The sequence below is a fragment of the Chlorocebus sabaeus genome, chromosome 5 (genome assembly GCF_047675955.1).
Source record: "Chlorocebus sabaeus isolate Y175 chromosome 5, mChlSab1.0.hap1, whole genome shotgun sequence".
NCBI lineage: Eukaryota > Metazoa > Chordata > Mammalia > Primates > Cercopithecidae > Chlorocebus > Chlorocebus sabaeus.
The window spans coordinates 5,606,744-5,630,512 of NC_132908.1; the positions used below are offsets into that span (position 1 = coordinate 5,606,744).

General features: G+C 47.7%; 1 protein-coding gene and 1 long non-coding RNA gene across 4 annotated transcripts in view; one reads left to right on the forward strand and one right to left on the reverse strand.

The window, feature by feature from the left end:
• Nucleotides 1–23,769, forward strand: part of RBFOX1 (RNA binding fox-1 homolog 1) — a 2,485,439-nt gene that overhangs the window by 378,290 nt on the left and 2,083,380 nt on the right. The gene's annotated exons all lie outside the window — the stretch shown is intronic.
• On the reverse strand, nt 218–15,174 carry LOC140711734 (uncharacterized). The gene is made up of 3 exons (XR_012093025.1): nt 15,049–15,174; nt 10,146–10,310; nt 218–760 (listed from the first exon to the last, which is right to left on the reverse strand). It is a non-coding gene; the product is annotated as an uncharacterized lncRNA (long non-coding RNA).

The window sequence follows — 23,769 nt, forward strand, 5'->3', positions numbered from 1 at the left end:
TCTGTCCTCATTTTGTGGCTTAGGAAACCGAAACTCAAAGTAATTGCCCGTGGTCACACAGCCTGGACTTACCCTCTGACCCAACCGCATCATTGGAGGACCAGGAGTCTTGCAGCTTCACATCGAGTCTGTGAAATACTCTTCCTGTTTTGGATAGATGGAAAAATGATGTGTGAAGCAGGAAAGTACTGTATCGGCTGTCTCTTGCACGTGACAATGACCCTGAACTTAGTGACTTCAAACAGCAGACTTTCATTATCTCACAGTTTCGGCAGGTCAGGAATCTGGGAGTGGTTTGCTTGGTGGTCTGGCTCAGGGTCCCATGTGAGCTGGGGCTGCTGTCTTCTGAAGGCTGGAGTGGGGCTAGAGGGTCTGCGCCCAAGGTGGTTCACCTAACAGCTATTGTCAGGAGGCCACAGAGCTGCTTGAGTGTCCTCAGGACATGGCGGATGGTGTCTCCCAGGGTGAGAGATCTGAGAGATTAAGAGCAAAGTAGAAGCCACAGGGGATGATGGCAGTGAATTCCTGTGCATCCCTTCGATGACGTAGCCGCAGATGTCCTATGCCATCGCCTCTGCTGTATTCAGTCATTCATACAACCGAATCCTCAGGAGATTGTGGGAGCATACCATACGAGGGCATGAGTACCTGGAGGAGGGATCATGGGGCCATCTTGGAGGCTGGCCACCATACTCTTCATAATATTGGAATTACTATGTCTTGCAGTTCCACCCAGGATGCTTGTAATGTCACACTGAGTCTGTGGAAAGAAAACAAAGATACTAAACCCATTTTGCAGATGGGGAAATGAGGCGTGGAGCAGGAAAGTGACTTACTAAAAAGACTTGATGTTGGTGGTGCAGACGCTTTTGAAGGGAAAGTGGTTGAAAAAGCCAATTGCTCACACTAGGATCAAAGGTGTCTGAGAGGGTTCCATTTCCCCAGTGGTTAGAATAGTGCCTGTGCCTGCTAGATTTTCAGCTGTCTTGGGTTGGGTCAGGTATTTTCTGGCCCCCAACCTCACTCATGGAGGCTGATGTGTTCTCTCTAGTGAAAGGGATGATGGTATCCTGCTGGTTTCTCCTCTGGAGGCTGTAGAGTCTTCTAGGTTTGCAGAGATTCATGTTGTGAGGGTCCAGTTGCCTTAACTTGCTCCTTCTTATCCAGCCTCTGACTGTAGAATGCCTGCTGGGCTGGGTCCTTCTGGCTGGACTCTCACAGGTCAGCCTCCTGTCTTGCCTTGGAATGGGTCATGGATGGAAGCAGTCATTTTCACAGCCTCTGCTGGAGGCAGCATAAGTTAGCCTGACCATCTCTGGATGGCAGATTGCCTCATATTCACATGTGTCAAAATGCAAAATGTGTTCCATCTTTGATCTAGCAATTACGCTTCTGGGAATTTGCACCTTGGAGATGATTGTACACGTATGAGATGTGTTTGTATATTTATTAAGGGGATGATTGTAGTGGCAAAAATAATTTTTTAAAAGATGCACCCTCAATATCCCTCAATAAGGGATAGTTTAAGTCAATTGTGTGTATCCATAAAGTCCAATTCCAAGCTGCTGCTAGGATTTCGTGGTGAGGATTTATGTTTATTGACTTGGAAAGATGCACATGACATATTGTTGAGTGAGAAATACAGCCTGTATTATATGATTCCAATTATGTGCAAACTGTATTCATAGATCTCCGTTTCTCTGAGTGCAGAGAGATGTCAGAAAGGCAGATGGAAAGTTCAACTAAATTGCTGGTTTTTGCATTTTTCTTTAGACTCTTTTATTTATTTTTTCTATAGTGAGCAGTTATGTTCTTTGACAGTGGTAGTAATATAATATTAGTAATAATGTTGTAATAATGTATTATAGTAAGAAGCAGTAGTAATAATAGTAGTAATAATAATACTAATACTAGTAATGGTAATAACTATTTATGAAATTAAGGAGTGTGTTCTGGACTGTTAAGAAGGTTTTCCAGGAGAGCTGACGGCATATTCATTCAAGTTTCATTCTCCCTTGTCATGGAAATGCGGTGATGTTCCTCTAGAGGAGTGAAAATGGGGTTTACAAGACTAAATGTGGCCTCTGGACAGACTCTTTGGCCCTTACCTGCTCCAGAATGCAGAATGCTCCAGGCCACGGCATCTCACCGCCCTTCCTAGTCACTGCCCTGTGTCACCAGTCAGCTGTACTTTTTCTTACCTCCACCTCTCTGCTTTGGCACTGTCTCCCAGAAAGGGCTTTCCCTGGATGCAGAAAGTATATTTTGCCAGCATGCAGAATAAAATAATCATAATAGGTTGCATCTTTGGGAACTAGGAAGTACCTGGCATTGCACCCACCATTTTACAGGCATTGTATCTTTCTCTCCCCAGAGTAGTCCAAGGAGGGAAGACCTATCCAAACCCCTTGATTACAAGTGGGGAAACTGAGGCTCAGAAGGGCATGACTTGCACAGTCTCATAGCTAATAGGGAAGCAGTCTGAAATTCAGACCCAGATCGGGCTGTTTCCCATGCTGCGTTGAGCTGAGGGGAAGGCCAGCAGGTTCCGTTTGGTGATGCAGGCAGCCTTCCTGGGAACCTGTGTCTTGGGTGCCAAGTTAATTCCAGAGTCATCAGGTAACATAAAAATCACACCTGGTCAGTTACTTGCACAAGTCCTGTTAGAGACCAATCTTTCTGCCCCTTGATACATCAAATACAGCCACACTTTCCTGACTATTAGAAAAAATGAGGGTCTTTGCTTAGATGCCAGATGAAGCGATTGTGTTGAGATGGCATGCTGGATGAATGAAACATACCTGTCTGTAAACACTGGAGTCATCTGTGACATCTGTGATCATGTGGCCACTGGGGAATGAGACTGAGAAACTTGCAGGTACATGTTCCCTTTTGGGTTCACTCTGGAGCAAATGCATCCTGAACCCGTGCAAGTGATGCCGTCCAGCGTAAGAACCGTACTATTATTTTTTCTCTCTTTCTTGATATAGTAGAAATACACTCTCCTATACCCAAGGCAGACATTACTAATCGATAGTGCCATTCTCAGCTCCTGTACCCAAGGCAGACATTAGTAATCAACGGTGCCATTCACCTCTTCTATACTCAAGGCAGACATTACTAATCAATGGTGTCACTCTTCACTCCTATACCCAAGGCAGCAAACATAGTGAAGTTAAGCGGGAGAACCCAAATTTTTACTTTGTTCTGCCTCATTTCAGAGCCATATTTCGTTACTCCTGTACTTTTCTGTAATAAAAATACAAAAAATTCATTTTTTATGCCTGCTTAAGAGACTATAAGAGGCTTAGTGGCTTCAAAAAACACCTGTCTACCATCTTACGGCTCCCACTGGTCTTAGGTTTGGACACAGCTGAACTGGGTTGTGTGCTTAGGGTCTCACAAAGCTGCAGTCAAGGGAGTTGGCAGGAGATGTGGGTTTCGTCTGGAGCTCAGGGTCCCTTTGCAAGCTCACTGATTGTTGGAATAATTCAGTTTCTTGTGGCTGCAGGATGCAGGCCCTCAGACCATAGAGGCCACCTGCAGTTCCCTGCCACATGGCCCTCTCCACAGGCAGTTTACAATGTGACAGTGTTCTTTTCCCAGGAGTGTCTCTCTAGTGCATGTTAGCAACAAGGAGTCTTGTGTACACATGTCCTGACATAATCACGGGATGCCCATCATCTTTTCTATTGGTTAGAGGTAAGTCATGGGTCCTGCCCACATGCTACTGATCATGGAGCCGCACTGAGGTCTGTCCATGCAGATACAGTCCCGGGATGAGTCTGGATTTCTCCTCTTCTTGGGGCCGAGTGTGCTGCTATTTCTCTGCAGCATTTTCCCTTTTTCTTGCAGAAAAGGGGCTCATGGGACCCCCAGGAACCAGACCACATCAGTGTTTGACCCTCCAGACTTCGTTATCCCCTGGCCATCTAAACGTCTTAACTTCCTGCCCATGTCACCTCTGTAGGACGTCCCCTGCTGCAGGCTCAGCAAATGAATATTTGATGGAATGCTGCCACCTTTTGGAATTTAGCAAAAGTGATCTGTGTTGTTCAGAGGGATGGAAGTGAAGCTCCTGTTGCCTTCCGTACAGCCTGCGCGCACACACCCACTCACCCGGCCTTCGTTTCCGCTGAGCATTGACTCAGTTTTGACGCCAGTCTCTTCGTGAGGAAGGTTTGCTTGTTCTTTCTGCTCTGGTTTCTAGTTGCTGCGAGTGCTGACAGGCGTGTTCCCTGTTTTACCCACCAAGATGCAGCAGAATGTAGAAGAAAAAGATGGGGCACATTGGACTGAAATTCATCTCTGATTCCACCACCAACTATCCGAGGACTTTGGCTTCTGTGTCTGTGAAATGAGGGTTTCTCAGGCTCTTTCTGCTCTCACATCCCTGATCCCAGGTTATGATGCCTGTAACCGTGTATGGAGAATAGGTAACACCTCATTTATAGATGGAAGTCAGATGGGAGTGGAGGTTAGACCCAGTCCCAGGTCAAGGATGCCAAGGCTATATCTGTCCTCAATAGGGAAGAGTGGTGCCATTTATGAGTAATATCTGCCTCAGGTATAGGAGGGGAGAGTGGCGCCATTGATTAGTAATGTCTGCCGTGGGTCTAGGAGGGGAGAGTGGTGCCATTGATGAGTAAGTCTGCCTTGGGTCTAGGAGGGGAGACTGGCATCACTGATTAGTAATGTCTTCCTTGGTATAGGAGAGAAGAGTGGTACTCTTGATTGGTGATGTCTGCCTTGAGAACAGGAGGGGAGAGTGCCAACACAGATGCTGTCCCAACTCCAGGTGTCTCATAGAGACTTGTAGCAGCCATCATGGAACCCATAAGCTGCCCCACCTTTCCCGTTGCTTCTCTTTCTCTATATTCATAGGCATAGCTGTCCTCCCTCCTCCCTGGCATCCTTGGCATTTTCCTGTCTTACTCTCAATCCGAAGTTAGCAGAGGTTGCCCATGGCATGTCTCTAGTTGACCCACTGTCTGACTGGTCAGCTCACTTGCTGAACCATGACTCCTCCTTTCCAGCATATTTCAGCAGCTCTCTATGATGTGAGAGTAGAGAGCAAGATCCTCTGATTTCAGGCTTGGCATTTGGATACTATCTGGTGGCTTCTCTCTCCAACCTTATATGCTACTCTCCTCCCACTCTGTCCTCCAGTGTCCATGCCCCATGTTCCCTGACTGCAGACCTTTGCTTAGGCTACCCTTTCTGCTTGAATTCTCCCCTCAAATCTGACTATCCAAATTCCTAACCATTCATCCACATTCATCAGAAAAGCCTTGTTCAGAGATTCTTCCTAAATCACTGTGGTTGCGTTGCTCGCCAACCACAAAATGCCCTCCACCCTCAATCCTCCCTCCTTTCCTTCCTCACCTCCTCTCTCGTTCACCTCTCTCCCTCACTTCTCCTTCTCATCTCTTCCTCATTCCACCCCCAACTCCCTAAACTATATTGCAGTCACTGCTAAGAGTTGGAAGATATGCATGTGAATAAGACTCAAACCCTGCCCTCAAAGGGCTTGCAGTCTGTGAGGAGGACACAGGGTGAATAAGAAGTAGCCCATAACTGAGGCACAATCTGATTACTTTGTAGTGTAGGAAGAATGCGAAGTTGAGTGGTGGTGCAAACAGGTAGGGAAGGTGTCACAGAGGAGGTGAAACTTAGAGTCTCGAAGGACAAGAGGGAGTCATAACACTGATTGCAGGAGATGGGGAGCTCCAGGTAGAAGGAACAGAATCATCAGAAACATAGGCATGAACTTGGGTCTGTTATAGTCTGGAGGAGGGGATGTCAGGGGATGGCGGGAGAAGCAGGCATGCCCCAGTGCTCCATAGTAGTTAAGAAATTGAGTTTTTGCTGTGATTAGTGTGTGGCTACTGAAAGGTTTTAAGCTGGTGATTGTCTGGATCCGATTTGCATTTTAGAAACATCTCCCTGGGACCTGGCTTAGGAGCCTGGGAGGCTGTAGGAAGCCTTGGTTCCTCCTGGGTATTTTTCACTATGTTTCCTTGCTGGAGTGGGCTGGGGAGCCGAGGGGTCACCAGTTCTACACCCAGACTCCTGGGCACGCTCTGCTTCTCACCGCTAATGTGCCTTCTACAGCATCTGCTCGGCAGAAAATCAAGTGTGCGGACGAGATAACGGCATTAGGAGCAGGAGGACAAAGCTGATACTCGGGGCAGTGAGACATGCAGGCTTAAATTCTTTCCCTTCAAAATATCACCCGTGATGTTGGCCACGTGGTTCTGATTAAAGGAAGCTGGACTTCCTGGGATGAAATGCTAAGTGGCACTGTTGACCTCGGGCACAGCCAGCGCAGGGTCTGCTGCTCCGGTGAACATCCCTGCCATTTCTTTCTGCTGCTTTCTGCCAGATAAGAGGGGAAATCTATTTAGTGATTTCCCCTAATCTCTGAGGATGGCTATGCCCCCTGGAGACACGGTGATGATACTGACAGGTTTCAATGTTAGCATTGAACTACGGATGGGGAGTGAAGGTCTTTTCTCCTTCCTATCTCCTGATGGGGTGCCTAAAATACAGTAGGTGCTCCATAAAGGCTTGTTCTTGAAATGAATGAAAGTGTCAGCTCTGTTGATTTAAACTATCCCAGAAGGCTCCCTCATACTTCTCCCTGTCAACACTGCCTGCCCCAATCTGAGGTCACTGCCTTTCTAATTCCACTGGGCTCATTTCTGAAATCTGTATAAATGGACCCCTGCAGTCCATGTGTATCTGCCTTCTTTCCCTCCACAGCATCCCTAGGAGAATCACTTAGGCTATTGCATGCACCAGTAGCTACTCTTTTTAATGGTTGGACAGTATTTCATTGTATGATCGGACCGTGACGTATCCATTCTCCCATGGATGAGCACTGGGGTTGTTTGTAGTTTGGGGCTATGTGCACTCTTGCACCTGTTGTTTGGTGGACCTACGTACTCATTTATCTGGGGAATACACCTAGGAGTGTGTCTCTGGTCACAGAATAGACACATGCTTGGTTTGAGTAGCTGCTGTCCAAAAGTGACCCCAAGTGGTTATACCAATGCTCACTCCCACCAGGAATGACTCCGAATCCCACTTGCACGCTCATTCTCTGAATGCATATTTTGTGAATTGTCACAACACCCCGGGGGCAAGCGTGGTTGTTATTACCCCCACTTCACGGAGGGACACTCTGAGTCTCGACTGACTGGGTCAGTGTCGCAAGGGTGTAGCACGGGAACCAAGGGCTCTGTTTCCATAACAGCAGCAGCCCTCTGAACACATAGCATACCATGATTCTGGGCAGCTGTGGAGGTGTGGGGGTCCACACGTTGCCACCGGATGGAGGGGCACTATGGCGAAGCGGTTCTGTGCATGGCTGGGAACCACGCTGCAGCCTTGAATTCCAGCCCTGCCGCCTACTTGTTGTGGAAGCCTGGACCAGTGGCTTGACCTCTCTGTGCTGTAACTTTTCCTGTCTGTAACACAGAGTTGATAAAAACAAGTTGCTATGAGGATTCAATGAGTTAATATAGGTAAAGCCTTAGGAGAGGGCACTGGAGAAGGTTTAATTATTATTATTGATTATTTCCGCTCTGCCCAGTTTGAGTGCTGGAGTTGTCTGAGCTCTGTAGGGAAGAAGGCTGCAAAGCCCTGTAACAGTTGTAGGGCTAACAGTTGTGAGACACACTGCTTAACTCTCCCTCCTGTCCCCTATCCTCTGAAGGTAGCTGACTTTCCTGATGAAATCCAGAATCTAATTTTGAGCCCTGATCATTGGTTTCACAAAAGCCTGCTGGGCGCAGTCCGGGTGGTCCCTTCTGAAATGCATCTCTGCTCTTTAGTGCCCCTAATAAGAAATGCAGTCTGTTTGCTCAAGGTTTTACCCTTCACAGAAATGGTCAGACTCCTTTCTTCCCCCCATATCCGTTTCGCAAATCCATGCCAAATATTGATGTTTGATAACTACAAATATCACACATAGCTTTTAATCAAGAAAGACGGAAGGAAGATAAGGGGAGCAAATACATCTCTGTAAGGGAGTTCAATATTCTCAGTAATGATTTTGCTAAGAAATAAAATTACTGGAGGGAGGTGAGAGGACTCTGTGCTGTGTACCCAAATGGGCCGAACCACCTGAAACTACCTGGGCCCTTCTTCCGAACTCCCATGGCTTGCATTTAAGTTATGTGTTCATTACCCGAATTGGTAGATGCTATCTCATTTTACAGAAAGGAGAGCTGTATTTTAAATGTGAATTTCCAATATGCCATTGGTCTATCCCATCACCAGCAAAACCCATAGCCATCTTACGTTCTCTGTCACTTGTCTGAGACAGGAGTGGAATGTGAATACCTGTCACCTCCCACTCTAGAGAAAAGTCAGCCTACTGGGGGCAGAGGAGAGGTCAGCTTCCAGGCTTTTATCCAAGGAGGCTATTTCCTTCATCTGGAGACAAAGGGCAGGATCGTCCTGGAGTAGTGTCAGGTGTTAAGCATGTAGGGATATCCACCACGTTAGCCAAGGTTGACCCAGGGTCACTGCAGGCCAGAGCGTGGCCAAACCAAGTGGGACCCCATGACCTGCATCCAAACCCTCATGTATAAGGCAGCCCTCAGTGTCCTGATGCATTTCAACTTGACTGTTTTTCATGGTCCTCATGCCTTGTGGCCTCTACACATGCTGTTCCCCTGGCCATGAACGCTTTTCCCTAAGACTTGTTAATCTCATAATTTTTTTTTTATCGGTCACGTACTTTGCGTCGAGCTCTGTTCTAGGAGCTGCGGAGATAGCAGGTGGGGATGGGGGGCAGAGGACTGTGTGGAGATGGTGGGGGCGGGGCGGAGGACAAAACTGATATCAGCATAATTTGTACTCTCACCACCTTTGGGTTTTTATTCAAATATTATCTTCTCTGCAACGTTTTCCTTGATGGCTCTGTTTAAATCTCTAAGACCTGCTCGGCACCCTTCTTCTTTTCCTTGCTTTGATGCTCACACAACACTGAGTGCCACCCTCTGACATCCAGTGTATTTTAGGTGCTTGCTGGCTTGCAGTAGCTCTTGCACTAGGAGGGCGGGGGTTTTGTGAATTTCCAGTATGCCAGCAGCCTATCCTGTTACCATCAGCCTATCCCGTTACCAGTGTTTTGTTCTCTCTTGTATCCCCAGCACCTGTGCCTGCATGTCATAGACTCTCAGTCACTACTTGTTGAAAGACTAGTGAACTGCTGCTGCACACTTGCTGTGTACTAGGCCCATGTTTTATTCCCGTAGCCTCATGTGATTGTCAGAGTGTCTTAGGGGGTTCTGTTGTCCCCATTTAACAGAAGAGCAAGTTGATGCCTAGTGAGGCAAGTGTACCAAGGAACATGGGTATAGGCAGGATAGGGGTTTACCTAAAACTGCAGTCGGGGCAGGGGTTTTAAAGACACCATGATGTACAAGGTTGAAAAATAAAAATTAGGCTGGGCACAGTGGCTTATGCTGTTAATCCCAGTGCTTTGGGAGGTTGAAGCAGGGGGTCAGTTGAGGCCAGGGGTTTGAGATCAGTCTGGGAAACATAGGGATACTTTGTCTCTACAAAATTAGAAAATTAAGAAAATGTATTTTGAGATGAAAAATTTAATGGCATGTTGGCACATGTCATGAGTCCCAGCCACTCCAGAGACTGAGGCAGGAGAATGGCTTGAGCCCAGGAGATTGAGGTTGCAGTGAGCTATGATTGCACCACTGCACTGCAGCCTGGGTGACACAGCAAGACTCTGTCTCTAAAAAAATAAAAATAAATAAAAATCAGAACCCTCCAGTCCCTGGCTATGTTAACACTCAAGTTGTGTGCTGTGGTTCTCAGGGTAAAATCCAGACTCCTTGACACAGCCCACAGGGCATCCTGTGACATGGCCTTTGTGTTTCTCTCCAGCCTAGTTTGTTTCCACATCTCCCCAGCAGCCAACTGGAGCATCATCCACATCCTTAGGTGTGGCATGCTTTCTTGCTGGCCCACGTGTGCTCTGTTGGCAACATCTCCATCCCAAATCCACCCAGTGCAATCCACCCAGTGGAATCCACCCAGCCTCCCTGCCCGCCTTCCCCTGAAATCTTGGGTTCACCTTTAAGGTCTTGGCTTACCTAGGGCAGGTCCTTACTCACCTGTCTGGGTTAGTTTGGCAGTGGGTTTCATGGACCCCAGGCCCCATCTCCTTCCTTCATCAAAGTGTCAATCACTCTGTATTCTAATTTGTTCTCTCATCTCCTTTCTCACTTCTGACACATCTGGTTTGACAGCTCACTGCAACCCCAGCATCACCTCAGTGCCTGCACATGTAAGAGCACAGGAAGTCTAACAGAACAAATGAATGGTTTGGTGGACAGTGTTGTTGCTTCTGTGTTCCTTGGCTCCTATGCTGGCTTTTCTCTTCCTTCAGTAGCCTTTTGCTTTGTACTTTTGTGTACTCAGCTTCTTTCAACTGATAAAAATGATCAATCTTAAAAACCGGTATCAACAAAAACTAGTGATTCACCCATCTGTCTGTTCATCCAGCCACTCTCCCATCCATCCCTCCATCTACTCTCTCATCCATCCGTCCACCCAGTCTCCCACCCACTCTCCCAACCATCCATCCATCTATCCATCCTTGCATCCATCCATCCACCCACCCACCCATTCATCTACTCTCCCATCACTCAGCTGCTGGGTTCAGTGACTCATATCTGTAATCCCAGCACTTTGGGAGGCTTAGGGAGGAGGATCACTTAAGGCCAGGAATTAGATGAGCCTGGGCAACACAGTGAGACCCCATCTGTTCAAAAAATTAAATAAAAATAGCCAGATGTAGTAGCATGCATCAGTAGTTCCAGCTACTTGGGAGACTGGGATGGAAATATTACTTGATCCATCTATCCATCTACTCTCCCACCCACCTACTCTCCCATTCATTCATTCATCCATCTACTCTTCCTTAATTCCTCCCATCCGTACAGCTACTCTCCCACCCACCCACCCACCCACCCTCCTACCCACCCTCCTACCCATCCATTAATTCATTCTTCCTTCCACTATCATCCATCCATCCATCCATTCATTTATTCATTCATTCATCTACTCTCCCATCAGTTCTCCCATCCATCCATCTACTCTTCCAATAACTATCCCATTCACCCAGCCACCCACTTTCCCATCCACTCATCCACCCATCTACCTCTCCATCTGTCCATCCATGCAATACTGGGCAGCCACCATGTGCCAGGTCCTGTGAAGCTGCTAAGGTTACAGTTATCAGCCAAGACACACTAGGACTCACCCTCCGAGAGCCTACAGTTTAGTAGGGTGAGACAGAGATTAAGCAGATACTCATACAAAAGGGTATCTACAAATGAAGAAAAGTGCTTCACAAGGTAGATAATGGCTCTGAGAAAGACTCTTATAATAGAACATGGCATACATGGTGGATATGTCTGGGGTTTCCCCAGGAGGATACTCATGAACTGAGTTCTCAAGGTCACAGGGCAAGGTCAGGAGAGAGCAGAGCATTCTAGGCAGAGGAAATAGCATGTGCAAAGGCCCTGTGGCCAGAGGAGTGTGTGTGTGTGTGTGTGTGTGTGTGTGTGTGTGTGTGTGTGTTTTGGGGGGGGAACTGCTAAAAGATAACCAGAGTAGCTGGAGTTCAGGGAGGGGGAGCATTCCAATGAGGCTGGGCCATGGTGAGGATGCTGGTCTTTAACCTTAAGCACTGAAGACCTCAGTGCCACTGTGAGGCAGAAACCCAGCTAGGCACTCATCATTTGGGTTCTTTTTTCTAACGAGGTCTCTTAAATTGATCTACGCTCAGGTCCCACAAAACATGGATCTGGCCCCTTCCTGGCACATAGAAAGGACTCAATCCACAGTGGCTGACCAGCAAGATAGAATGGACTCCATTTTACAGATGACAAGACTGAAGCTCAAGGGCCCACGAGAACGGGACTAAGGCTAGGGGAGGGCCCTGATGGGTTTTCAAGGAGGTGATTGGATTTGCATTTTGTGAAGATCTCTCAGGTTTGTTTGAGGGGCCTCAGTTGGAGCAGGGGACAGAATCACAGGGGTACCAAGATGGGAAAAAGCTGGTGGCATGGCCAAAGCTTCCTTCAGGCTTGAGAAGGCCCCACATCCAACATCTGGGTGGACATCCTTCAAGGCTCAAAACACACATATGCCTGCAGTATCTCTGCATTTGCACAGTTGAAGGTGGATTCCCCAGTATAAGCCTTCCAGGTTCTTGGCAAAGGGAGGGTAAGTAGACATATTTCCATACATGGGTGCAAGATTACTTTCATCTCCACGCCATATATGCAGGGATCTTCCACTTGCTTTCATTCCTGCTGATGGCACAGGGTTGCAGCCCTGATTATAGCTCTCAGAAGCTGAGGTTATTTGTGGTGTAAAACTGAGAGGAGAGAGGAATGAAAAAGTCACACTCCAAGAGGAATTTTCTTTTCTTGGTATCTGTGAGCTGATAAAGACAGCAGCATCTCAGGTTCATTTGATGGACAATTTCAGACCATCATTTCGTGGGAGGAGGCAGTTCAGTACCAGGACCATATTGGGGTCATGTTTATGGGGCCAGGTTCCATCACTGAGTGGAAAGATCACAAGAACACTTGATGTCTAAGGGCTTCTTTGCACGTCTCCAAGTTCGAGGTTCTGTCATCCTTATTTAACTCCCCAAATCAAGATAGGTGGGTTTTTTTTTTTTTCTTCCCCAGCCAGCATCCGAAGACTGGATTCTATGGATGGGCATAGAAGTCCCTCTTTCCTCTCTGAATCCTTCATCTCCCATTCTCCTCCGGCAGAATTCCCTTGGACTTTTTTAATCCTGCTGCTGACCTTCAGGGTCCCAGCTCTTTGACTGAGGTCCGTTCCCTCCACTTCTGTCAGTGGGGCTGTGGAGGGAGTGTTAAATTCTGTAGGAACACTGAGAAAGAAGGCTAGCCTTTTCCTTGCTAGGAATGGCCACCTTTTTATAGGAACGATGCCCACCTGGTCTCATTTCTGTCTTAGACTCCCTCTTGGTTGGGAGGTGGGGATCAGGTGGTTGGGGGATCCTGTCCTGTCACGTACAACCTGAGCCTGACATTTTTTTTTTTCTCAGCAACTGGGATTGCAGATATGTTTTAACTAGAAGAAAAAAGCAAATTTGCACACGGACTAAACAGAAATTTCATTTCCCCCTAGGTCTCCCCTGGGGACTATGCAGGAGGGCTCTGGGCCAGTGGGGAGAATCTTCAATGCAACTTTCATCTCTGGTTTTCCTCCCCGAGTCCATGGGGATTTCATAAACATTATGTTGCTCAATTTCAGTTCAATGGCACAGAGTCGTTCCAATGTGTTCTAATTACTCAGACATAAATGATTTCTGGTGCACTTTAAATGATTTCGGATGCACTTTTGTCTATCAGACTCCTGATTTATCACTCCCCGGGACTTTGATGTTGTGCTTCATTGATTTCTTTTAAGGCTCTTCAGAGGTATATTTATTATAGACGATACATCTCCCTGTTCATTTGCTCCATAATTCTGAAACACTTTCATTTTCCAGTTGTCAACATTCCACCCCTACCCCCTGTGCATATCTTGTACCAGCAGGAAGAAGACACATTTATTGAGTGCTTACTGAATGCGAATCCAGATGCGAGGTGCTGTGGGTGAGTGGAGGTGCACAAATTAAAAACAGAAACAGCCATTCCTGGCCAATGATAATACGCTTATTGTTTAGACAAAGGGACAACGCACACCCATTGATTTATGTGACATGACAGAGTAGGAAGAGCTCAGGGAGGCTGGGGTTTGGTCCATGAGCTGTGAGGGGTACTTGGAAGAGAAGAGCCATGAGAGATGGGTGGGGTCAGAGCTTTGTACCCAGATTGCCATGATGATGAGCGACAGAAAGTGTGTAGCATTCGCTCGATTTTATTTGTTTTTGAGATGGGGTCTCACTCTGCTGCCCAGGCTGGCGTGCAGTGGTGCCATCATAGCGCACTGCAGCTTTGCACTCCTGGGTTTAAGTGAAATTTCCATCCCAGCCTCCCAAGTAGCTGGAACTACAGATGCATGCTCCCACATCTGGCTATTTTTATTTTTGTACAGATGGAGTCTCACTATGTTGCCCAGGCTTGTCTCTAATTCCTGGCCTCAAGTGATCCTCCTGGCCTCAAGTGATCCTCCTGCCTCGGCCTCCCAAAGCACTGGGATTATGGAAAGGAGCTGCTGCATCCTGCAGCTGAGTTTTTCTTTTGACAAGCTAAGAGGCAAAGCCGCCAGTTTTTGATGAGTGCTTGATAGACCCTAGGGCTTCAAAGAGTGAGTGGTGTCTACTGCTCAAGTCCACTTGCCCTGAAGACAGCTGTTTATCTGAACAGGCACCTTCTGAGCCTTTATTTAGCCTGTCCCCATAGACATGAGGACAGGAGGGACATTGGAGTGGTATTTTGACAAGGCAGCTGGCTGCCAGTCTGAAGATGTGATGGGAGTCCCAGCTCGGTCCCATTCCCATAGGTCCTTGAACCCTAGTCTTGTCATCTGTAAAATGGAGGCCATCCTATCTTGCTGGTCAGCCACTGTGGATTGAGCCCTTTCTACGTGTCAAGAAGGGGACAGATCCACATTTTGTGGGACCTGAGCCTGGATCAACTTGGGGGACCCTGTTAGGAAAAAGAACCCCAGATGATGAGTGCCTATCTGGGTTTCTGCCCCATGATGGGAGCCCACCAGGGTTAGCAATGGGGTCTTCGATGCTTTTTAAGCTGTGGACTTTTTTTCTCCCCAATTACTTGTGGCATGGCTGTTCAGTGCTTAAAACAGGTCACCGTGGAGCTTCTGTAAATGGGAACGCTTCTTTCCCCCCTGAGGTCTGGCTGAGAGCTGTCTCCAGGAAGCATGGTTTGAACCTGAACCCTCTGTTGTGGTAAAGTTCAGGTCTGAGCCCAGAGCTTTTCCCCACTCCTCTCCCTGCCCTGGGGTCTCTCTGGGAGCACCTGTAAGCTAAGCGCTGCCCTGCAAGGGACAGTGTGGACCTACTTCCCGGGCAGACCGTGGTGACAGCTGTTGCTCCCTCAGGCTGCTCTGTCATCCCCTGGGCTGGCTCCACAATCCATCTGTGACAGGGACCTTCCGCTTCCTGGAACCCCAGCCCCAGCCTCTGCCTCCCGCGGCTGGGAACCCGGGACGGAAGATGAGGCGCACACGCCACCTAGTGGCCGCTTCCTGGAGCTGTCACTCCCGACGCCGCCCCTGGGAGGGAGCTGGTCTCTGGGCCCAGCGTGTCTGCGGTGCTGGCCAGCGAGGTCCAGACGCTGTTCCTGAGAGCCTTGGCTCAGAAGAGCATCTGGCTTGTTAGAGCAGGAGGTTCTTGTGTCACAGCGCCCTTGATTTTCCCACTTAGCTGCTGCCACCGTGAATACAAGCTCTTGGAGAAGCTGCTGTCTGTCCTCTTCCTTTTCCTCCCCCTCCTCCTCCTCTTCCCTCTCTGTTTTCCCTCTCCCTTCCCTTCCTCACCCTTCCTCCTTTGCTTCCTCCTTTGCTTCCTCCCCCTTATCCTCCCCTTTATCTTTCTCCCCCTCATTGTTATTGTCCTCCCCTCCTCTTTCTGTCCCTCTCCTGTCCCCCCTTCTTCCCCTTCTCCCCCTACTTCCCTCCTCTTTCTCCTTCTCCTCTCTTTCCCCTCCTCCCTCCTCTTCTCCTTCTCTCTTCTCCTCCTTTACTCCTCATCCTCCTTTCCCCACCCCTCCCCTTCGTCCTTTCTCTCCTGCCTCTTTTTCCACCCCCTCGCCTTGGCTCAGTCAGCTTTCTTTTACTTAAATAGATATTTATTGGTGCTATCGTTATTTGTTCCAGGTGAAACTGGCGGGCGGGCAGTTGCTGAGTTAGAGACTAGATCATGAGTCCCAGCTGCGGATGCTGAGGGGCTGAAATTTCCCTCAGATCTAGCCATCCATTCCCTCCCTCCCTCCCTCCCTCATTCATTCATTCCCTCCCTCCCTCCCTCCCTCATTCATTCATTCATGAATGCATGCATAGCTTTAACAAATGCATTTTGAGGCTCTTTGCCAACATCACCTCACTTCTGACTTTGACCCCAGAATCTTTAGCACATGCCATTCCTTTCACTTCCCTGCTTGGAAAGTTCCCATTCACTTTCAAGACCCAGGTTCAATGCTGCCCTGCGGACTAGGCTGTGAGCACTTACTCCTGCTACCCAAGGTCCTGGGTTCTTCACCAGTTTTCTGACTCAGTCTTCTCTGGTTCCCATTCCAGAGTGCTCAGCAGTCAAAGCCAGCCTTGCGCACAGTCAAAAACCCCAGAAGCTGTCTCTGTCTGCCTGGGACTCTGTGTTCTCCAACAGTCAGGCTTGTTCCCCTCTTTTAAGGGTGTCCTGTACACAACAGTGTCCACTGAAGTCCAGAAACATGAGCACCAGCCGTGTGGGAAAGACAGGCGCATATGTGTTCCGCATACCTTGGGTTTTACCAATCTTACTGTAATCACGCTGTCTTTATTCTCAGGGAATTAGTGAAAATGAGTTGTTTCTGAGGACTGTACCTTGGAAACCTAGTGTTTTTTTTCTGTCTTGTCTTTATTTCTCTCTCTCCATATTCCTAAGCTAATGCCGTGAATGGGAAAAGCAAGGTTTGCTGTTTGATTTGTTGCAGAGCCAGGTCAGGTAGCCAATTATATTTAATAGAAGAATAGATGATGAGAGTGTCTGTCCTTCCCCTCGGCAGCATCTCCGAGACTTATCTGTGGCATCATGGAAGGTAACACTGTTACCTGGTATCTGCTAGGAGGATACTGTTCAAGCCATCAGTCCTTTGTTTAAGCTCTGGCATGTAGAATGTACCCAGGAAGTGGTTGGCAATTTAAAAAATTGAGGTATAACTTACATAACATAAATTACACAAATCTTGAGTACACAGCATTATGAATTTTTACATCTGTGTATCTCTGCGTTACTACCACTCAGATCACGATGTAAAGTATTTTTAGCTCCTGGAAGGCTTCCCACTGCCCCTCCACCGACAGCTCTCCCCACTCTGCCCTCTCTTTCCTTTGGTAAGTTTTGTTAGTTTCTGAGAGTCATAGAGATGGAATCGTGACCTGATGTGTGCATCTGTTTCCTTTGCTGTGATGATGGCTGTGTGGGTATATGCATGAGTCCAGACTCATCCGATCATATACAGGAGATGGCTGCAGATTTTTGTATGTAAGTTATACCTCAAAAAAAGAAAAACTGTTTGAAAAGAAATAAATCTCTATGAACACCATCCATCACTTTGAAATTCTCATTTTGGGTCAGGTTGAAGCCAGCTCAGGAAGGCAAATCAGGTTAGTTTCTGTTTGAGAGTCTGCTTTTACTTGAAAGCGTTAAAAGGCAACCTTCAGTGTGGATTTTGCTGTGCCTGGACGCCAGTGGGTGTCAGATCCAGAACCCAGCTTCCTGTTGCTCTGAGATCGTGGGATCTGGAGAGCCCCATGTAGGGCAGATGACTTTGGGTAGCTGATGGATGCTAGCTCCTCCCAGCCTGCATCCTTTGCCCCTGTGGTTCCAGGGAGGCCAGGCTATTTAGAACGAATGTGGCTGTTGCCCCTGGACAGGACAAAATGTCTAATATATTTACAGTTACTATGGTTTGTGCCTGATTTGCAGTGGTGGAGGAATCACATGAGAAAATTGTCCATTTTACAAGATGTGCAAAGCGGTTACCTGCGAGGCCTTGACTTTAAGGCTATGTTCATTCCTAGGAAATAGTGTTGACTCCACTGTCTTCTCACTAAGCAGTGTGTAGGATGCTGACAGACAGGCCTCCCGGGCTCCAGCCACCTTGGCTGCAAACATCAGCATGGAACTCTGACCCTGGGACGGAAGGCCTAAGTTCCCTGGCAGATAGTGCTCAGGGACGGGCATGTTCAACACGAGATTAACAGACTCTGCAGGGAGGCCCGGAGACCTGGGGCTGGGACTAGATTGCTTTGCAAGGTAAGCTCTTGATTTCATGACCTCATCTCTCGCCCCAACCCCGAGACTTCACTCACAATCCAGGTTGTTAACAGGGAGTGATCTTATCCTGTTAGCCTTTCACTCGAGAGAAATTGGATTGAAAATCTTGCCAGACTGCCTCCGGACAGAGCTTTTCCATCAGCTGTGAGTGACCCTTGGGCCAGGGAGAGTTGCTTTCCTTTACACACCATTAGCAGGTGGCGAAGAGGGGGGCCTCCGTCTCTGCCCGGCTGTTGTCAGAAACTCTTGGAGAGGAGGCCCCACTGGGAGCTTGCTGTCTGACCCATGCTGAGACCTGAGTAAGCTGCTTCGCCTCTCTGGACTGGGGCTCACCTCTCTCTTGCATGTCCTTTCACCGAGTTTCCATGAAGACAGTCAGACCTGGGCAAGTCTCCTGGGGACATGGGGGCTCACCACCTTCTCCTGGTGGCCCAGGACTTCAAAGAAGAATATGTCTGACTTTCTACAGTCATTATTTTTTACTGTGCCCATTCTGTATTATTAAATCTCTGTGCAGGTAGTACATTCCTAGGATGCATTAAAAACAAACAAAACAAACAACAACAACAAAACAAAAGCAAAATCTCGCAAAACTCCAAGACCTGAACTCGTGACACCTTCTGGGTTGGCGCCTACTGTTTCACTGGCCTCGCTTACTTTCCTGGTTCAGCAGAAAGTGAACATTCAAGCCAGGTTCCCTGTCAGTGGCTCGGCCGCTGTGATTTCTTTCTTTTTTTTTTTTTTTTTTTTTGAGACAGAGTCTCGCTTTGTGGCCCAGGCTGGAGTGCAGTGGCCGGATCTCAGCTCACTGCAAGCTCTGCCTCCCGGGTTTACGCCATTCTCCTGCCTCAGCCTCCCGAGTAGCTGGTACTACAGTTGCCCGCCACCTCGCCCGGCTAGTTTTTTGTATTTTTTAGTAGAGACGGGGTTTCACCGTGTTAGCCAGGATGGTCTCGATCTCCTGACCTCGTGATCCACCCGTCTCGGCCTCCCAAAGTGCTGGGATTACAGGCTTGAGCCACCGCGCCCGGCCGGCCGCTGTGATTTCAGCATCTGAAAGAGCAGCTTCCATTTTCTGAGCAGCTGCTGGAGGCTGGGGAGCTTTGCGTTCATTTTTGTGCGAGGCTCACATTATCCCAGGATCATCCGTCCTGGCATTAGCCCATTTTGTGGAGGGAAGGACTGAGCTTAGGGATCCACCCAACACGTGCCATCTGAATTGAGATCTCCTTCTCTTTCCCACGTTGCCACATCTCTACACATGCTGTAGAGAAGCATCATGTCATTGCCTCTCTACAGCATGGCAAGGCCTCAGGTCTACTGAGTACTTTCTGTTCTCAGTGCTGTATTGATGGCCTGGGACTGCCATCACAGATCACCCACACCGACCGCTTCAACAGTAGAAATGCGTTTCCTCACAGTTCTGGAGGCCGGAAACCTGAGGTCAGCGTGCCAGCGGGGTTGGCTTCTTCTGAGACCTGTCTCCTTGGCTTGTAGATGGTCATCATCTTGCTGTGTCTTTGCATGTGTCTCTGTGTCAGTATCCTCACCTCTTCCTATAAGAACAACATTCACGTTGGATCAGGGCCATCCTAATCTCATTTTATTTACTTATTTATTTTTTTGGTAGAGATAGGGTCTCACTCTGTTTCCCAGGCCGGAGTGCAGTGGCAGGATCCTGGCTTGCTGTAGCCTTCACTTCCTGGGCTTAATTGATCCTTCCACCTCAGCTGCTTGAGTAACTAGGAACACAGGCATGTGCCACTACACTCAGCTAATTTTTATTTATTTATTTATTTATTTTTGAGACAGAGTCTCGCTCTGTCGCCCAGGCTGGAGTGCAGTGGCACGATCTTGGCTCACTGCAAGCTCCGTCTCCCGTGTTCACACCATTCTCCTGCCTCAGCCTCCCGAGTAGCTGGGATTACAGGCGCCTGCCACCGCGCCTGGCTAATTTCTTGTATTTTTAGTAGAGACGGGGTTTCACCGTGTCAGCCAGGGTGGTCTCGATCTCCTGACCTCGTGATCCTCCTGCCTTGGCCTCCCAAAGTGCTGGGATTGCAGGCGTGAACCACCGCGCCCGGCCTGCTAATTTTTATTTTTTGTAGAGATGGGGTTTCCCTATGTAGCCCAGGCTGGTCTCAAACTCTTGGGCTCATGGGATCTTCCCACCTCAGCCTCCCAAAGTGCTGGGATTACAGGCATGAGCCACCGTGCCCAGCTTTCCTTTGAGCTGAATTAACCTTTTTAAAAGACCTGTCTCCCAATAGGTCTGACGAATATGTGTCGCATTCTGAGTTGCTGGGGGTCAGGATTTCCACAGGTGAATTTTGGAGGCACCCAGTATAGCCTGTCAAAAATGCTTTGCATGTTATTTAAGTTTTGTCATCTTGATGATACTCTGTGAAGTAGATGTCGCTGTCAACCGTTGATGATGGTTGGCCTGTCAGTCACTGATGGATTGAGGAAACGGAGGGAGGGTGGGTGGGAGGGTTTACATAGAATGTGGGATGTAGACATCAGCGGGGCTCAATGCTGACTTCCCCTACTGAAAATACCCTAAGTGAAGATTAATTCTTAAACCCGTATCAACTCAAGGTGTCATGGAATGATTTAGGAAGAGGAGGATATGGAAAATACCAGGATGGTGAGGATTCTTTCCAGGCAAAAGATGTTCCCCCACCCTAATTAAGAATGGAGTCATTAACTCCAAAAGTCCAGTGAAATCATCATCTGCGTACTGTATTTGGATTTTGTGCAAATGTGTGTCTATCCAGGTGCATATTTCTGCACCCAAGCCTTGTTTCAGTGCTTAGGGGTAGTGGTAATGATGTCCATACCCTGAAAACATCTTTCAGTGCTCCAAGCAGCTGCCAAAAGCCACTGGCCCAGCATCTCCTGGGAAGGATGAGGTTCTTGTAACAACACAGACCTTGGCCATGTGTCAAAAGTAAACATGGCTGTGGGGAAATGGAATTATCTGGGTTATCTGAAACTTTGCCAGAAGCATTGTTCTCTTATTCCTGAAAAATGTGTTCTTCATTAAAACCATAGATGAATCAAATTTTCCCCAACGTTCTCAGCAACCAATTCCACTTGGCACCAAAGATCCACAATCTACAGTGTACCTACTAGGCTCTAGTTGTTAAAAACAGTGCCTTGACACCAATTATGATGCCAGAGCCCCAAGTTTGAGATGTTAGGCTCCTTTGGCTTGTTATATCTTCTCTTTGTCATACTTCTCAAAATGGTGGGATGTTAATTATACATAATTAATTAGTTATGTTTAGTGTCTGTCTTTTCCACCAGAATGTAGGCTCTGTGGGGTAAGGAGTCTGGTGCACTGCCCTCTACTCGGCAGCTGGCGTAGTAAGCGCTTGGTAAATAATCACTGGATGAATAAATGAATCCATTGGATTACAGACTTAGGTCATTGGAGGTCTTCGTTCATGCCTATGGAATTTTCAGAAGTTGACTCTTGTCCTTTTCTCTAGTGGTACTTTTTAAAAATTCCATTTATTTGCTTAGACCAAGGGTTGGCAAACTTCAGCCCACGGGCCAAATCCGGCCCAATGCTTGTTGCTTTTAAATAAAGTTTTATTGGAACACAACCACACCTGTTCATTTATGTATTGTGGCTTTCCTGCTACAATATCAGAGTTGAATAGTTGCAAGGGAGACTGTGTGGCCCAGAAAGCCAAGAATATTTACTATTGGCCCTCCACGTCTGGGGGTTTTGCATCTGTGGATTCAGTCAACCTCGATTCAAAAATATCCTTATGTGTATGATGGCTGCGTCTCTACCCAACATGTACCAACTTTGTTTTCTTATGGTTCCCTAAACAACACAGTTTAACAACTGTTTCCATGGCATTTACGTTGTATTGGGTATTACAAGTCATCTATAGACGGTTTGAAGTATATGGGAGGACGTCTGTAGGTTATATACATATACAAATACTATGCCACTTTGTATGAGACTTGAGCATTCATGGGTTTTGGTATACGGGGGTGTCTTGGAACCAACCCCTCATGAACACCGAAGGGGATGGATGACTGTGCTATCCGGCCATTTAAGAAAAAGTGGCTAATCCCTGGCTTAGTCTAAAGAAAGCCACCAGTGAAATGAGCAATCTCACGGGGGCATTATGGTGTTGGCCTGAGAAGAGAAGGGGTGCGGTATGTCTTACGGGGTGACTGTTTTCCTTTACCCAGTGGACAGGACTCTAGTGGACTTCTTACAGCAGGGGTCCTCAAACGGAAGGGTGTGTAAGAATCACCTAAGCAGTTCCTCAAAATGCATTTTCCTGGGCCGTTCCACAGGCAGTGATGGGATGGTACCCAGGAATGTATTCAGTTATTAAGTCAGCAATTGTATACTCAGCACTGACTGTATGCCAGAGACAATTCTAGGTGCTGGGTGGACTGCACTGAACAAAACAAAACAGAGAAAGTCTCTACTCTCAGAGAGTTTCTATTCTAGTGGGAGAACATTCATAATCACCAAACAAACATACATGGTCGTGCTAAGTGCTGGACAGGCCCACAAAGACTTTTCTGCATTTTTACCCACTCCCTAGGTGGTACAGGTGCAGGTGGCTGGAGGACCACTTGGTCCCTACTGCTTTCTTAAGGCCTCTGAAAAATTCTCATCTGTGCCTTCTTTTGTTTCCACTACATTGGTTCCCCCTTCCCCAGCTGCTTGTGATGTCTCTCTCCTTTCTCCCCGCCTCCTTCCCTTTTTCTCTCTCATTTGTTTTCTTTCTCCTTCCTTCCCTCTCTCTCTTCTGCTCTTTTTCTCCCCCATCGCTCCCTCTCAGTCTGATTGAGAGTTGAAGTCCTCAGATGGCAAGAATATTTCACAGTTTATAAAGGCTTTTGGAAAAACAGCTTTATTGAGATATCATTCATATACAGTACAATTCACCCATTTAGAGCATACGATTCAGTGGTTTTTTATTATTCACAGAGTTGTGCCAACATCAGCACAATCAACTTTAGAACATTTCCATCATCCCCCAAAGAAATCCCATACTAAGGCTTTTGCAGACTGTTTGATTTGATCCTTATAGAGCTGAGAAGAGCAGGGCAGATGGTGTCGACCCCATTTTACAGATGAGCAAATAAGGGATAAAAGAGTTTGGGGTTTTGGAAAAGCAAAGGAGAACATTTTAGGTCACTTTTAATATTAGAAGGTGTGAAGGAGTCCCTAAAAATAAGGCCTTTTGGTGACTCTCCTCCCCAAAGACTTTTTGTTGTTGTTGTTGCTGAGACGGAGTCTCGCTCTGTCGCCCAGGCTGGAGTGCGGTGGCGCGATCTCGGCTCACTGCAAGCTCCGCCTCCCAGGTTCACGCCATTCTCCTGCCTCAGTCTCCCAAGCATCTGGGACTACAGGTGCCTGCCACCATGCCCAACTAATTTCCTTTTTGTATTTTTAGTAGAGATTGAGTTTCACCGTGTTAGGATGGTCTCGATCTCCTGACCTTGTGATCCGCCTGCTTCAGCCTCCCAAAGGGTTGGGATTACAGGCGTGAACCACTGCACCCGGCCGCCCAGAGACTTGTAAAGCTCGTATCCAGGTGGGGAAAAGCTCCTGAGAACCCGCTGAGTTCCTGGGATTTCTAAAGCACAGGTTCATGTTCCGCATCCCCTACCTGGGAGGCACAAGGACAGTGGCTGTGATTGTCTGTCTGGCTAATGGATTCCGACTGCCAGCCACTCACTGAAGCGCGCTCTCAGCTACT